The 12,834-nt window shown below is 41.9% G+C and overlaps 1 non-coding gene across 1 annotated transcript; it reads right to left on the minus strand.

Moving 5' to 3' along the window:
• Window positions 1–10,137: 10,137 nt before the first annotated feature.
• On the minus strand, window positions 10,138–10,210 carry trnar-acg (transfer RNA arginine (anticodon ACG)). The gene has a single exon. It is a non-coding gene; the product is annotated as a tRNA-Arg (tRNA).
• Between the last annotated feature and the right edge of the window lie 2,624 nt (window positions 10,211–12,834).

The following is a 12,834-nucleotide window of genomic DNA, read 5'->3' on the forward strand; positions in this document are numbered from 1 at the left end:
GTGAGGAAGATCCTTTTAGGAAGTAGGAACACAGAAATGGACTTATCAAATGTAACATTCAGAGAGGCGACGTTGAAACTAACCATGAAAAACATGAGGTGATGCACATTGGAAGGAACACATCAACTGATTACTCAATGATTGACAGGACACGAGGAAACCCACAGGAACAGAGAGTCTTTGCATGTTGGTCAACATATCCGTGAAGGCAGCAGAACATAGTGACAATCACAACTTTATCAGTCAAGGCAAAATTTATAAAAGCAGATGAAGTGGTGCCACAAGGAGACAATGTGGTGAAGAAAGCACTTGGCACGCTTTTCGTTATTAGTCAGAAAGTCGATTATCCAAGTTGGAAGATCATGTTGTGGCGATATGGAGCATTGGTGAGATCACATTTAGAATACTGTTTACAATTATTGTCAACTTCTACAGGAAGGATTTTGTGAAAATTGAAACTGTGCACACATGATTTACAAGGGTGTTGCGGGGAGCCGAGGGCTTCAGATAAGCATGGAGATGGTGTCAGCAGGGGCTTTTTCGCTGGAATGCTCCAGCCAGTGTGTCACGTTCTCATCGTTTATGAAATCATGAGGGGCATGGATCGACAACTGGCCTAAATCATTTGCGCAATATGTTGAAGTTCAAAACTAGAGAGCACAGGTTTCAGGTGACAGGCACCGAAACACACTAAACAATGTATAGAGAGTGACAGAATGATGGTTGATGTCCAACAGACATTGGTTAAGCTCAGTCTTTGGTTTAAAAAAATAAGCATTTTCTGCGTGAAAGCAGTTTGGAAGATAAGTCGTGAATGGAACATTAGGGGTGATGTACCGATGAATTAGTGACTGGGTAAAATATTGTCCAATGACCTCTGAAATGGAGAATGCCGTATTTATAAGGAACAATCAATAAAAATCTTTTCAATGAACTGTGATATTGCAGGACTCTGAAATACACACCGAAATGGCTGTGCTGGGATATGAGTCACATTGACGTTTCTGCAGGAGCATCAACTGTTTCGGAAGTCAAATTAATATTTTTCATCTGTTCAGCAATAGCGAAGCCAATATCTATTCCACCATTCCTCTCAGAACCTGACAGGGTGAGCATGCATTGCCTGATTGAAACATTCCAGTTGATGAAACTCGTTTTTCCTTTGAGAAACAGATGTAGCAGTTATTAAACAGAAGATTTCTCTTTTCCTTCACCAAATTTATATTCAAACATTCAGTTTCACTGAGAGAATGCAGAACTCTACAACATTTTTTTCCCCCAGGTAATCAGTCTCTGCAGTTTTCTTTTCTTTAGGAATCTGAATGACCTGATATTTATGGGGAAAAGAATGTTGCAGTTTTTTCTCGCATGCGGCAGAAGAACCAACTGAGTGGTGACAGGTGCATCTTAATTTTCTAAAGCAGTTGAGTGGTGGTGGGGTCGAGTTAAAAGCGTGGATCTTGAAATGTACCCCTGGTAAGGTAGCATCCATGGAGTAGGAAAATCGATTTTCGAGCATAAGTTCTTCGCTAGGTATGTTCGAAACGTTCACATTCCTGGTCCTCAGATGTTGCCTAACCACTGTGCTTTCTCGCGCTATCCTTCCTGACTACAAGAGGTGAGGCTATACTGGATTTGGTTCTAGGTAATGAACCAGGCCAGGTGTTAGACTTGGAGGTAGGTGAGAACTTCATGGACAGTGACCACAACTCGGTGACTTTTACTTTAGTGATGGAGAGGGATAAGTGTGCACTGCAGGGCAAGAGTTATAGCTGGGGCAGGGAAATTATGATGCGGTGAGGCATGACTTAGGATGTGTGGATTGGAAAAACAGGCTTCAAGAGAAGAATACTAATGATCTGTGGAGATTGTTCAAGGAACAGCTACTGAGTGTCCTTGATAAGTATGTACCAGTCAGGCATGGAGTTAAGGGTCTTGTGAGGGAGCCGTGGTTTAATAAGGAATTGGAATCCCTTGTGAAAGGGAAGAAGGCGGCATATGTAAAGATGAGGCGTGAAGGTTCAGTTGGGGCGATTGAGAGTTATAAGGTAGCCAGGAAGGATCTAAAGAGAGAGCTAAGAGCAGCGAGAAGGGGACATGAAAAGTCCTTAGCTGGTAGGATTAGGGAAAATCCAAAGGCTTTCTATAGGTATGTCAGGAATAATAGGATGACTAGGATAGGTATTGGTCCAGTCAAGGATAGTAGTGGGAAGTTGTGCGTGGAGGCGGAGGAGATTGGAGAGACACTAAATCAATACTTTTCGTCAGTATTCACTCAGGAACAGGACACTGTTGCTGGTGTGAATATTGAGTCACAAGTGATTAGAATGGATGGCATTGAAGTATGTAGGGAAGAAGTTTTGGGATTACTGGAAAGGATGAAAATAGATAAGTCTCCTGGGCCTGATGGCATTTATCCTAGGATCCTCTGGCAAGCTAGGGAGGAGATAGCAGAGCCATAGGCCTGGATTTTTATGTTGTCATTGTCAACGGGAATAGTACCAGAAGACTGGAGGATGGCGACTGTGGTCCCCTTGTTCAAGAAGGGGAGTAGGGATAGCCCGAGTAACTATAGACCAGTGAGTCTGACTTCTGTGGTGAGCAAAGTCTTAGAGAGAATTGTAAGGGATAAGATTTATGAACATCTGGATAGGAATAACGTGATCAAGGATAGTCAGCATGGTTTTGTGAAGGGCAGGTCGTGCCTCACAAACCTTATTGAGTTCTTTGAGCAGGTGACTAAGGAGGTGGACGAGGGTAAAGCAGTAGATGTTGTGTATATGGATTTTAGTAAGGCGTTCGATAAGGTACCCCATGGTAGGCTAATGCAAAAACTACGGAGGTATGGCATTGAGAGTGCATTAGAGGTTTGGATTAGGAATTGGCTGGCTGGAAGGAGACAGAGAGTAGTAGTTGATGGTATAGGTTCATCTTGGAGTGCAGTTACTAGCGGTGTACCACAAGGATCTGTTTTGGGACCATTGCTTTTTGTTATCTTTATAAATGATCTAGAGGAGGGGCTTGAAAGCTGGGTGAGTAAGTTTGCGGATGACACAAAAGTCGGTGGAGTTGTGGATAGTGAAGAAGGATGTGGTAGGTTACAGCGGGATATAGACAAGTTGCAGAGCTGGGCAGAAAGGTGGCAAATGGAATTCAATGTAGCTAAGTGTGAAGTCATTCACTTTGGTAGGAGTAACAAGAAGATGGATTACTGGGCTAATGGTAGGCTACTTGGTAGTGTGGATGAGCAGAGGGATCTTGGTGTCCATGTACACAGATCTCTGAAAGTTGCCACCCAGTTAAAGAGTGCTGTCAGGAAGGCATATGGTGTACTGGGCTTTATTGGTAGAGGAATTGAGTTCCGGAGTCCTGAGGTCATGTTGCAGTTGTGTAAGACTCTGGTGCGGCCTCATCTGGAGTATTGTGTGCAGTTTTCGTCGCCATACTATAGGAAGGATGTGGAGACATTGGAACGAGTGCAGAGGAGGTTTACCAGGATGTTGCCTGGCATGGTAGGAAAATCGTATGAGGAAAGACTGAGGCACTTGGGGCTGTTCTCATTGGAGAAAAGAAGGTTTAGGGGAGATATGATAGAGGTGTACAAGATGATTAGGGGTTTAGATAGGGTAGACACTGAGAACCTTTTACCGCTAATGAAGTCAGCTGTTACAAGGGGACACAGCTTTAAATTAAGGGGTGGAAGGTGTAGGACAGATGTTAGGGGTAGATTCTTTACACAGCGGGTTGTGAGTTCATGGAATTCCCTGCCAGTAGCAGTGGTGAACTCTCCCTCTTTATGGGCATTTAAGCGGGCATTGGATAGGCATTTGGAACTTATTGGGCTAGTGTAGGTTAGGTAGGATTCAGTCGGCACAACATTGAGGGCCGAAGAGCCTGTACTGCGCTGTATTTTTCTATGTTCTATGTTCTATGTTCTATGACTACAATCTCTCGCATCTGCAATCCTCACCTTCTACTTAAATGGGGGTAGTGTCAGATACTGTTCCTGAGATGTAACAACATGTTCGTAATGATAGTTTGGATATGCAGTTGGAAGCTCATCACTGATGTAAATCATTCTCTACCTCCCAATCTGCCAAGCACATGCAGGTCCTGCACCTCCTTCATTGGCATTCTCTAAACACCTGACGCCTGAAAGAAGAAGGCCTCATCTTCCGCTTGGGAGCTTGATGCCACATGGGATTAGCAGTTTCCTCAATCACCCTTCGCTCACAATATTCTAGTTTCATAACTCCAACTCAGCATTGCCCTTATGTCCTGCACGTCACCTTTCCAACCTACCCGCTCCACCTCCTGTCAGAATTCGTATCTTATTTTCCACCTTTATCTGCTCATCACTTTCTCAGCTATCACGCCCCCAAATTCCCAAACCACCCATTTATCTCTCAGTCCCCACGGCCACAAACCTCATTCGTGATGAGGCGTTTATGTCCGAAACTGAAATTCTCCCGCTCCTTGCATGCTGTCTGAGCAACTGTGTTTTCCATCGCCACACTATCGACTCTGAGTTCTGGCATCTGCAGTTCTCACTTTCTCCACGGCGCAGTATTGTGTAAAAGTCACATTATTGAAAAAGTGCAGTTCCTGTGCATTTCTAAGTTGTTAATTTCATTTGCTCAGTCGGTTCTAGATGGAGTATTGAGTGTCTTTCTGCAATTATCATTATGGCAGGGATGTGACAGCACTGGAAACTGTGCAGTCCAAATTTACCAGGACATTGTCTGTTCGTAGAATTTCAGTTATGAAGATTATTTGGACAGACTGCGCTGTCACAAAGATGCTCTCTTTAAAAAAAAACAACGAGCTGTACTTTTCCTCAAGGATTATGTGTCTTGACTTTTTTTTTATCAAAGGCATTGTAAATCAGTTCAGGCTCCGAATCAGATGAAGTGTTGTAGTGATGTAATTCTTCGCTGTGAGGCCTTGTTTTTCTCCATTAACAGCTGAGGCTTGAGGCCAAAGACTCTATGTTTTAGAAATGAACTGTTTTATGGTAAAAGAGTGGTCATTCTGGAATGCTGAATTCCGGTTTTTAGATCCTTCAGTACTGGTGCACTAATTCATAACTTCTCTCCTTCTGCCGTTCTAATTATTAACCCTTAGCTTCAGTTTCATTTTCACTGTGTTTAAGGTGCTTTTTTTCGGAATGTTGTGTACTTTCAGAACGACATAATTCAGTCTATTTTGGAAGGACTAATTTCTGTGGGTATTCTATTTTTTTTATTTTTCTATCCGTGATTTTGTGAATTTTTATAATTAGCTAATTGGGTAATTATCACTGTACACTTAACGAAAAAGAATATAATGTTACGATCTGGGTTGTGTGCTTAATAACTTTTTGAATGATTTAGCCAAGCTCATAACAAATTGGAAGATAGTTGATGGATTAAAAGAGCAACCGATATGTGCCTGCGTCTTCATTTCGGGTGTTGATTTGGATTGTCGTGGACAGTTCTTGGGAAAGCATGTTTCATTTAGGTACAAAGGGTTGTTTGACTACGGACGATGAAAAGTTGGCATTTTTACAAAAAACTGATTCAGGCCAGGCTTCTGGAATAAGCAAAAATGCTGGGTTTGTATTTGCCTCTTTCTGTGAGAAAAGGACAGCAGTAGCTCAGCATTTCACCCAGCTGGAAAATTCATGAGAATTTGCAGAGATGTTTAAATGTTAATTGAATATGAAGCAGCTTGAGTTAGACGCGAGAGATAAGGAAAAGAGACCAGATTTCAAACAGTTTCAGGTACGATTCGAAGAAGAGAGAGCAGAAGAGCAGAGAGAAAGGGAGACAGAGATTGAACTTCAGAAATTGGCAATTACTAAAGGAATTCACATTAAAACGCTGGAGATAAATGCTGAAGATAAGATTACACTGGAAGAGCATATTGTTAAAACGACAAAGAGAGCAGCTGAAATGGCTGATTGTAATGAACAGATCCATAAAACAAGGATGGGCTTCCAGAATCATTTTAAGCCTGAGGGATAGAAATTGGGCAAAGAGAAATCCTCACGTGGAAAGGGAAAGTTAAATCTCTGTGAAGGTCACGAGGATAACTTATCACAGGATATATAGGAAAACCTTGAAGGGAACAAGATCTGAGGTTTTCATTGCAATAAAGTAGGCCACATGAAATCAGTATTGGAGAACTATGGAAAGCACTGTAAAATCAAATGCAGGAAAACAAAACAAGCCTGCATGCTTTGTTGGCATGGTAATAGAAAGCACAGTGGAGGCTGGAAAGCTTCATCAGAGTGCACAAACCGATCAGAGGTTGGTAAGGGGGAAGTGCCATGTCTGCTTGAAAAATATACCTGCAAAGTTAAAGGTTATTTACCTTGGCGAGGAGTAGCAAATAGACAGGTAACAGCATTTAGGGACACAGGATCGTCTCAGTCTGTGATGCAGAAGGATGGGGAAATATGTACTCCTGAAGAACTATGTGTACAGGAATTCATGGTGGGACGAAACATTGCTCAGTGATGTACAGTGAAGCTAGAGTGGGCAGAAAAGAGTGGGGAGTTTGTGGTGGGAGTTCTGGACAAACTCTCAGCTCCAAGAATACAATTTGTGCTTGCAAATGATATAGCTCAATCACCGGTAAGCCTGCTCCATACTCCAGTTGAAAAGCCAGTCGAGCTGCAGGCAAGAGTAGCAATGCAGGACGTTGATAAAGGAATTTTCCCAGATTGTGTCTTTACGCGATCACAGAGTCACAATCGAAAGCAGGAGAAATCAAAAGGCACGGATGAGGAAGCTGAAAAATGATTGCATCCATTTATGTTAATTAGTACTCATTCCCGTCTTTTATTGAATGTAGGGAATCTACACAATGCATCAAGATTACAATGTTTTTAATATCAAGTAAGTGGGACACAGCAGGGGACAAACGTTAAAAATGCTAGTATATTCAGCTCAGCTATGCTACCGAGTTACAGCAGAAAGATGAAAAATTAAATCACTTGGATCAGAAGACATATATTCGGAAGGAGAGTGAATGCATCCCTGTGTGATATTACTTAGCAAATGATATGTTAAGGAGGAAATGGAGACCAACATATATTCAAGCATGTGAGAAATGGGCAGAATGCTTTTTTTTTCCCAGTAGGGTACAGAAAAGTGATGCTGCGAGTGCCACATGTGCCAAAAACTTGGATGTCACTGAGGCGTGAGGAAAATGGAGGCTAAAATACAAAGACATTTTTACTGGCCTGGATTGCAGATGAATGTAATTGAATTTTGCCTGACGTGTCATACATTTCAAACCATGGGAAAAAATAAAGCCTGCACCTTTAATACCTGCTGCAGCGTTCAAGGAATATGTCTTAATTGTCTTGATGCATTCTGTAGGTTCCCTACATCCAATAAAAGATGGGAATAAGTATTAATTAACATAAATGACTGTATTGACGAGATTTCCAAATGCTGTTCAATTCTGCAAGATGACAGCTAAAAGGATTGAGGAAAAATTACGATTTAAAAAAAACTAAATAAAGACTACTATCAGAGATACAATTAGATCAAGGGTCAAACTTCACATCCAACTTTCCAGGGAGTATATAGATAGCTTCGGAATAAAACGAATCAAATGCACTGTGTACCATTCAGAATCACATGGTGCACTGGAAAGGCGACGTCAATTATGAAAGACTATGTTGAGGTTTTATGGTTCGGAGTAGCCAGATTATTTCCATAAGGGAGTTCCATCAGTGCTGTTTGCCATCTGAGATTTATCGAAAGAATCCACAAAACTAAGATCATCTGAGACCAATTTGGGGCACAAAGAAAGAGGACCATTAAAATTTAATAAGGAAATATTAATAAGTCAGGTTACAGAGACCAAGCATTTGGACGATTTGTCAAATTTTAGAATTGGACTAAATAATGTTGGAGAGTTGTATAGACAGCACATAAAATTATCACAGCAAATGGTGAAGCAGGAAGTGTATGAGAAACAAAAAAATCAGATTTTTGCCACTGGGAACAATGTATTTATTTAAATTTCATTAACTGGTGAAACTATACAGCAAGGTTTCGAAGACCTTATCAAATTAAGAAGAAATCGAGTAAGGTTAGCTACTTGATAGGAACTCCTGGCATGAAGGAATCTCACAGAATGTGTGATGGGAATATGCGCTAATGGTATTTTGGCAGAGAATGAAAGCAATGGCAGAATGTGTTATTGAATACAACACACTGGGAAGAACCAATTTCAGAGAATTCTGCATTGGACGTTCCTGCCATAAAATTGGACAATGCAAAAGTTGTCCAATATTGGTAAAGTTATTCAGTTCTCTTCCAGAAGAAAATCGTAAGAGTTATTACTCTTGCATGCTGAAAGAAACTGGGAATTAATAACCTATTTGTAGATGATGTAAATATAGGACCTGCTGTTCTGATTTTGTAACATCCTTGCAGGCATAACCCTATAAAGTTGGTGCAAATTTATACGGAGATGTCACGTATGTTCCAAGATAGCATAACCAAATTGAGTTTCAATGAATGGAGTTCACCCATCATCATGGTGCCAAAGTCAGGTAAGACCCAAAAGTTATGTGTGGACTATCACAAAGTCAATGGTGTTAGAAAGACGGGTGCATCTACGCATCTGCCGTTGGAGGACTATGTGGAAGAGATTGGAAGAGCAACTTACATTTCCAAGTTGGACTTCCTCAAAGGTTACTGTCGGAAAGATCAAAGGCAATTTTGTAACGCCAACTGGTCTGCAGAAATTTAAAGTAATGCCTTTCGTGCAAAAAAAAATCACTGGTATTTCAGAGGTTAACGGACAAGGTAATTGCTGGATACACAACAGTTTGGTGTGTGGTGTGCCTGGGACATTCAGTCTCATGGATTGAATATTTACAGAATTTCTCGGGCTTGTTTGATCGAATACGGGAGTCAAACTGATTTGTAAACCTAACTGAAAGTATATCTGCCAAAGCCAAAGTCACCTTCCGTATGTCGTTGAACACGGACAAATAGCCCCACGGGATGTGAAAACGAAATTTACGGGGAATTTTTATACATTGTTGACGAAAAGAGCAGTACGACGGTTTACCGGATTGGGTGACTTTTTCTGAAAGTTTGTGCTGACTGTTAGAAGTGGGACTGCTCAACTCACCGAATTGCTCAAAACAGGCAAGAAATTTCAGCGAACACAAGAATTTCAAAATTTATTTGACAGCCTAAACATTTTGTTAACCATTGCCAAACTATCAGCCACACCTAATTACATGAAGGTTTTCAGTGTGCCAGTGATGTGAATGTCTCTCATCTTCTGCACCTCTAATATCGACCTGTAAATCAGTTTCATTTGTATTCTGTGTTTATGGGGTTTAATTATCAGGACTGTTGTTTATTGTTTTGAAAAGCATATGTAAGTCTACTTTAGATAGCTAAGATCTGTGGGTATTTTATATTCTGTTTATTGTGTTTCATTCCTTAGTTTTGTGAATAATTTTCTCTCTGTTTTAAAAACTCGAAGTCAACCTAGCTAAAGTATTCTAAGTAAATCATACTACACACTCACCAAAACAAACAGCGACGTTACACTCTGAATTTCCTGCATAAGAATGTTTTGAGTGGTCTGGCCTCGGCAAAACAGGAGTTATTTTTCTCAGAGCAGAGCTGATTGTGAGGAGACATGATTGACGTGTACAAAATAATGAGGAGCATGGAATTACAGATTGAAGGAAACAATTGCTCTTGAACGATCACCAGCGTTTGTAGAGTTCAGACAAGATGCAGAAAGCTTTGAATAGATTTGTCGGAAAACTTTATCAGTCTGCAGGTGGTAGACTCTGGAACTCACTCTCTATAAAGATTAGTTGGACATTGAACTCTTCATTCTTCTCTGAATCCATGGGCCAAGGAGTTTCAAAAAAATGCTCAAAGCCGAGCGTTCCCGCGAGCAACAATGATGCGATCGGTGGCTTTGCGAAATGGAAAGGTGCCCGACTATTCGTCTTCCTCCTGTGATGACTCTGGAATATTGACCCTGAGGTTGTCATGGACAATTAATGAAGGCATTCTTACTCCTGCAGATTAAAAACTCACATCTTATTTCAGCTGAAGGGAAATCAGTTTTCAAATGCGTAATAAATGCCTGTATTTCCCGCGAGCCAGGTAGGACTCGAACCTACAGTCTCCTGATCCGTAGTCAGACGCGTTATCCATTGCGCCACTGGCCCGACGCGTAGACTGCTGAGTAAGAGCCGTGATGTTAGCACGGACATGATTAATAGCAGTGATGTGCACGAATTGACCAAGTAAAAAAAGATAATCACTGTCACTGCTTCAGTCCAATCTTCACCACCTTTCAAAGCAGGTTTTTGTTCCAAAAAAAGGACACAGATGTTCATTATTTTCGTATCTGAAATATTTACAGCAAGGTAAGGGACGGAGGTGTTCATGGGGTACACTTTACCATCAGTCCCAGTCACTAATACACAGCCAAACGTCTCCCAAAAACACCACATCCTCCTGGACAACAACAATGATTTCAAACAATATCACTTATTTTCATCTCTGTTCACACTAAAGATAGATAAACCAACAGTGACCTGATAAATTAAAACAAGATAAAACTGAACCAGGAATAGCAGCCGCTGACTGGGGTCTGTTTCTGGGAAGGAGACTCAGGCTGTCTTTGGCTTAATTGGCGAGCCCAGAGCCACTGTGTTTGGGTCCAGAGTCATATAATGACCAAACATGAAACCTCTAACTGGGCTCTAGCACCTGGTGCTTCCCTCCCCTTTCGCCCTCACTCACCAACTATCGATTGAAGACGACAACATTTCGTTCCAATGATCATTCGCCACATGCATGCTCTCCAATCATGTTAACCCTGTGCATGCTGCAGGACCCATCTGAACTGATGATGTATAATGCCCAACAGCGTAGAAGAGGCAGTTCTACATGACCAAGCTGTAGGCATTGGTGCTGCAACCAATCAGAGAATCTCATGGGCGCGCTGGGGGCTCTGATCAATCATAGAATTCTGTTGGGCTCAACTAATCTATCCAGAACTTTCACACCCCAACGCTCAGTTAAAGTTCGCTTGGAAAATTCTTCCAGTTCAAAACACAATTGTTAATGATGACTCTGTTCCCTTTCCCGCAGGTGAAAGTGAGGACTGCAGATGCTGGAGATTAGAGTCAGCATGAGAGTGGTGCTCAAAAAGTACAGAAGGTCACGCAGCATCCGAAGAGCGCGAAAATCAAAGTTTCAGGCAGGCACACTTCATCAGTAACATTTCACGCAGCCAATTTATGATCAATATTGCTATTATCCCTTATATTCCTTCATCCCCAGATTTCAGGCACAGTGGTCTCACAGAACTTTTGTCTTTTGATTTGCCAATCTATATTTATCTGATCGTTTTGGATTAGCTTTATGAATGAGCTGAAAATGTGTTGCTGGTTAAAGCACAGCAGGTTAGGCAGCATCCAAGGAAAAGGAAATTCGACGTTTCGGGCATAAGCCCTTCATCAGGAATGAGGAGAGTGTGCCAAGCAGGCTAAGATAAAAGGTAGGGAGGAGGGACTTGGGGGAGGGGCGATGGAGATGTGATAGGTGGAAGGAGGTCAAGGTGAGGGTGATAGGCCGGAGTTGGGTGGGGGCGGAGAGTTAAGGAAGAAGATTGCAGGTTAGGAGGGCGGTGCTGAATTGAGGGAACCGACTGAGACACGGTAGGGGGAGGGGAAATGAGGAAACTGGAGAAATCTGACTTCATTCCTTGTGGTTGGAGGGTTCCTAGGCAGAAGATGAGGCGCTCCTCCTCCAGCCGTCGTGTTGTTATGTTCTGTCGGTGGAGGAGTCCAAGGACCTGCTTGTCCTCGGTGGAGTGGGAGGGAGAGTTATCTTCAGACCTCATCAAAACAAAATCAGCAGACAGTTCACCACAATTTTCTATGAACAATTCTATTTTCGCTTTACTGAATGAAACACGCATTTTTCACATGGCACCTCATTTTGTCTGGTATGACCATTTGTAACGTCTTTCACGCAGCTTTAAACGGCAATCCTGTCAGTATTGAATTAATTGACAAACCGTTTCTCATGGCAAACTGACAGCGTGCATACCTTTTCAAGATGAGGGAACAATCGTGGGTGGCACGGTGGCACAGTGGTTAGCACTGCTGCCTCACAGCGCCAAAAACCTGGGTTCAATTCCCGACTCAGGCGACTGACTGTGTGGAGTTTGCATGTTCTCCCCATGTCTGCGTGGGTTTCCTCCCACAGTCCAAAGATGTGCGGGTCAGGTGAATTGGCCATGCTAAATTGCCGGTAATGTAGGGGTATGGGTGGGTTTCGGGTTGGTGTGGACTTGTTGGGCCGAAGGGCCTGTTTCCACACTGTAAGTCTAATCTAATATCTGAATGAATTGTGACTTGGACATTAGTTATCGTGAATACAATCAGATTGTGATGGTGTTGAGCTCTACCACTCTTTCAGAAGCTTCGAGACAAGGTGAATACTTCCAGCGTTTTCTGTTTTTTTAAAACATATGTATCAGTTTGCCAGTTTTTTGCTTCTGCACATGTTCTTGGGATGAAGGGTATGAAAAGTTGTGGGTCGAAAGCAGGAGCAGTCGCCTCCTTCCGTCATGCAACTCCCAGATCTTCCTCTGATTTTGTAGTTTTGTGAAAGCACTAACTGGCTTTAATATTGGATTTTAATGATAATCTAAGTGTTTACATGTTATTCTTGCTGCCAAAATATGTAATAAAACAATACATCAATTTTGATCAATTTCACGATTTATGTTTGCATGTCCAGGTCATAATTCTACTTTTAAGGAGAAGGCAGCATT

Source organism: Hemiscyllium ocellatum, unplaced genomic scaffold (assembly GCF_020745735.1).
Source record: "Hemiscyllium ocellatum isolate sHemOce1 unplaced genomic scaffold, sHemOce1.pat.X.cur. scaffold_438_pat_ctg1, whole genome shotgun sequence".
NCBI lineage: Eukaryota > Metazoa > Chordata > Chondrichthyes > Orectolobiformes > Hemiscylliidae > Hemiscyllium > Hemiscyllium ocellatum.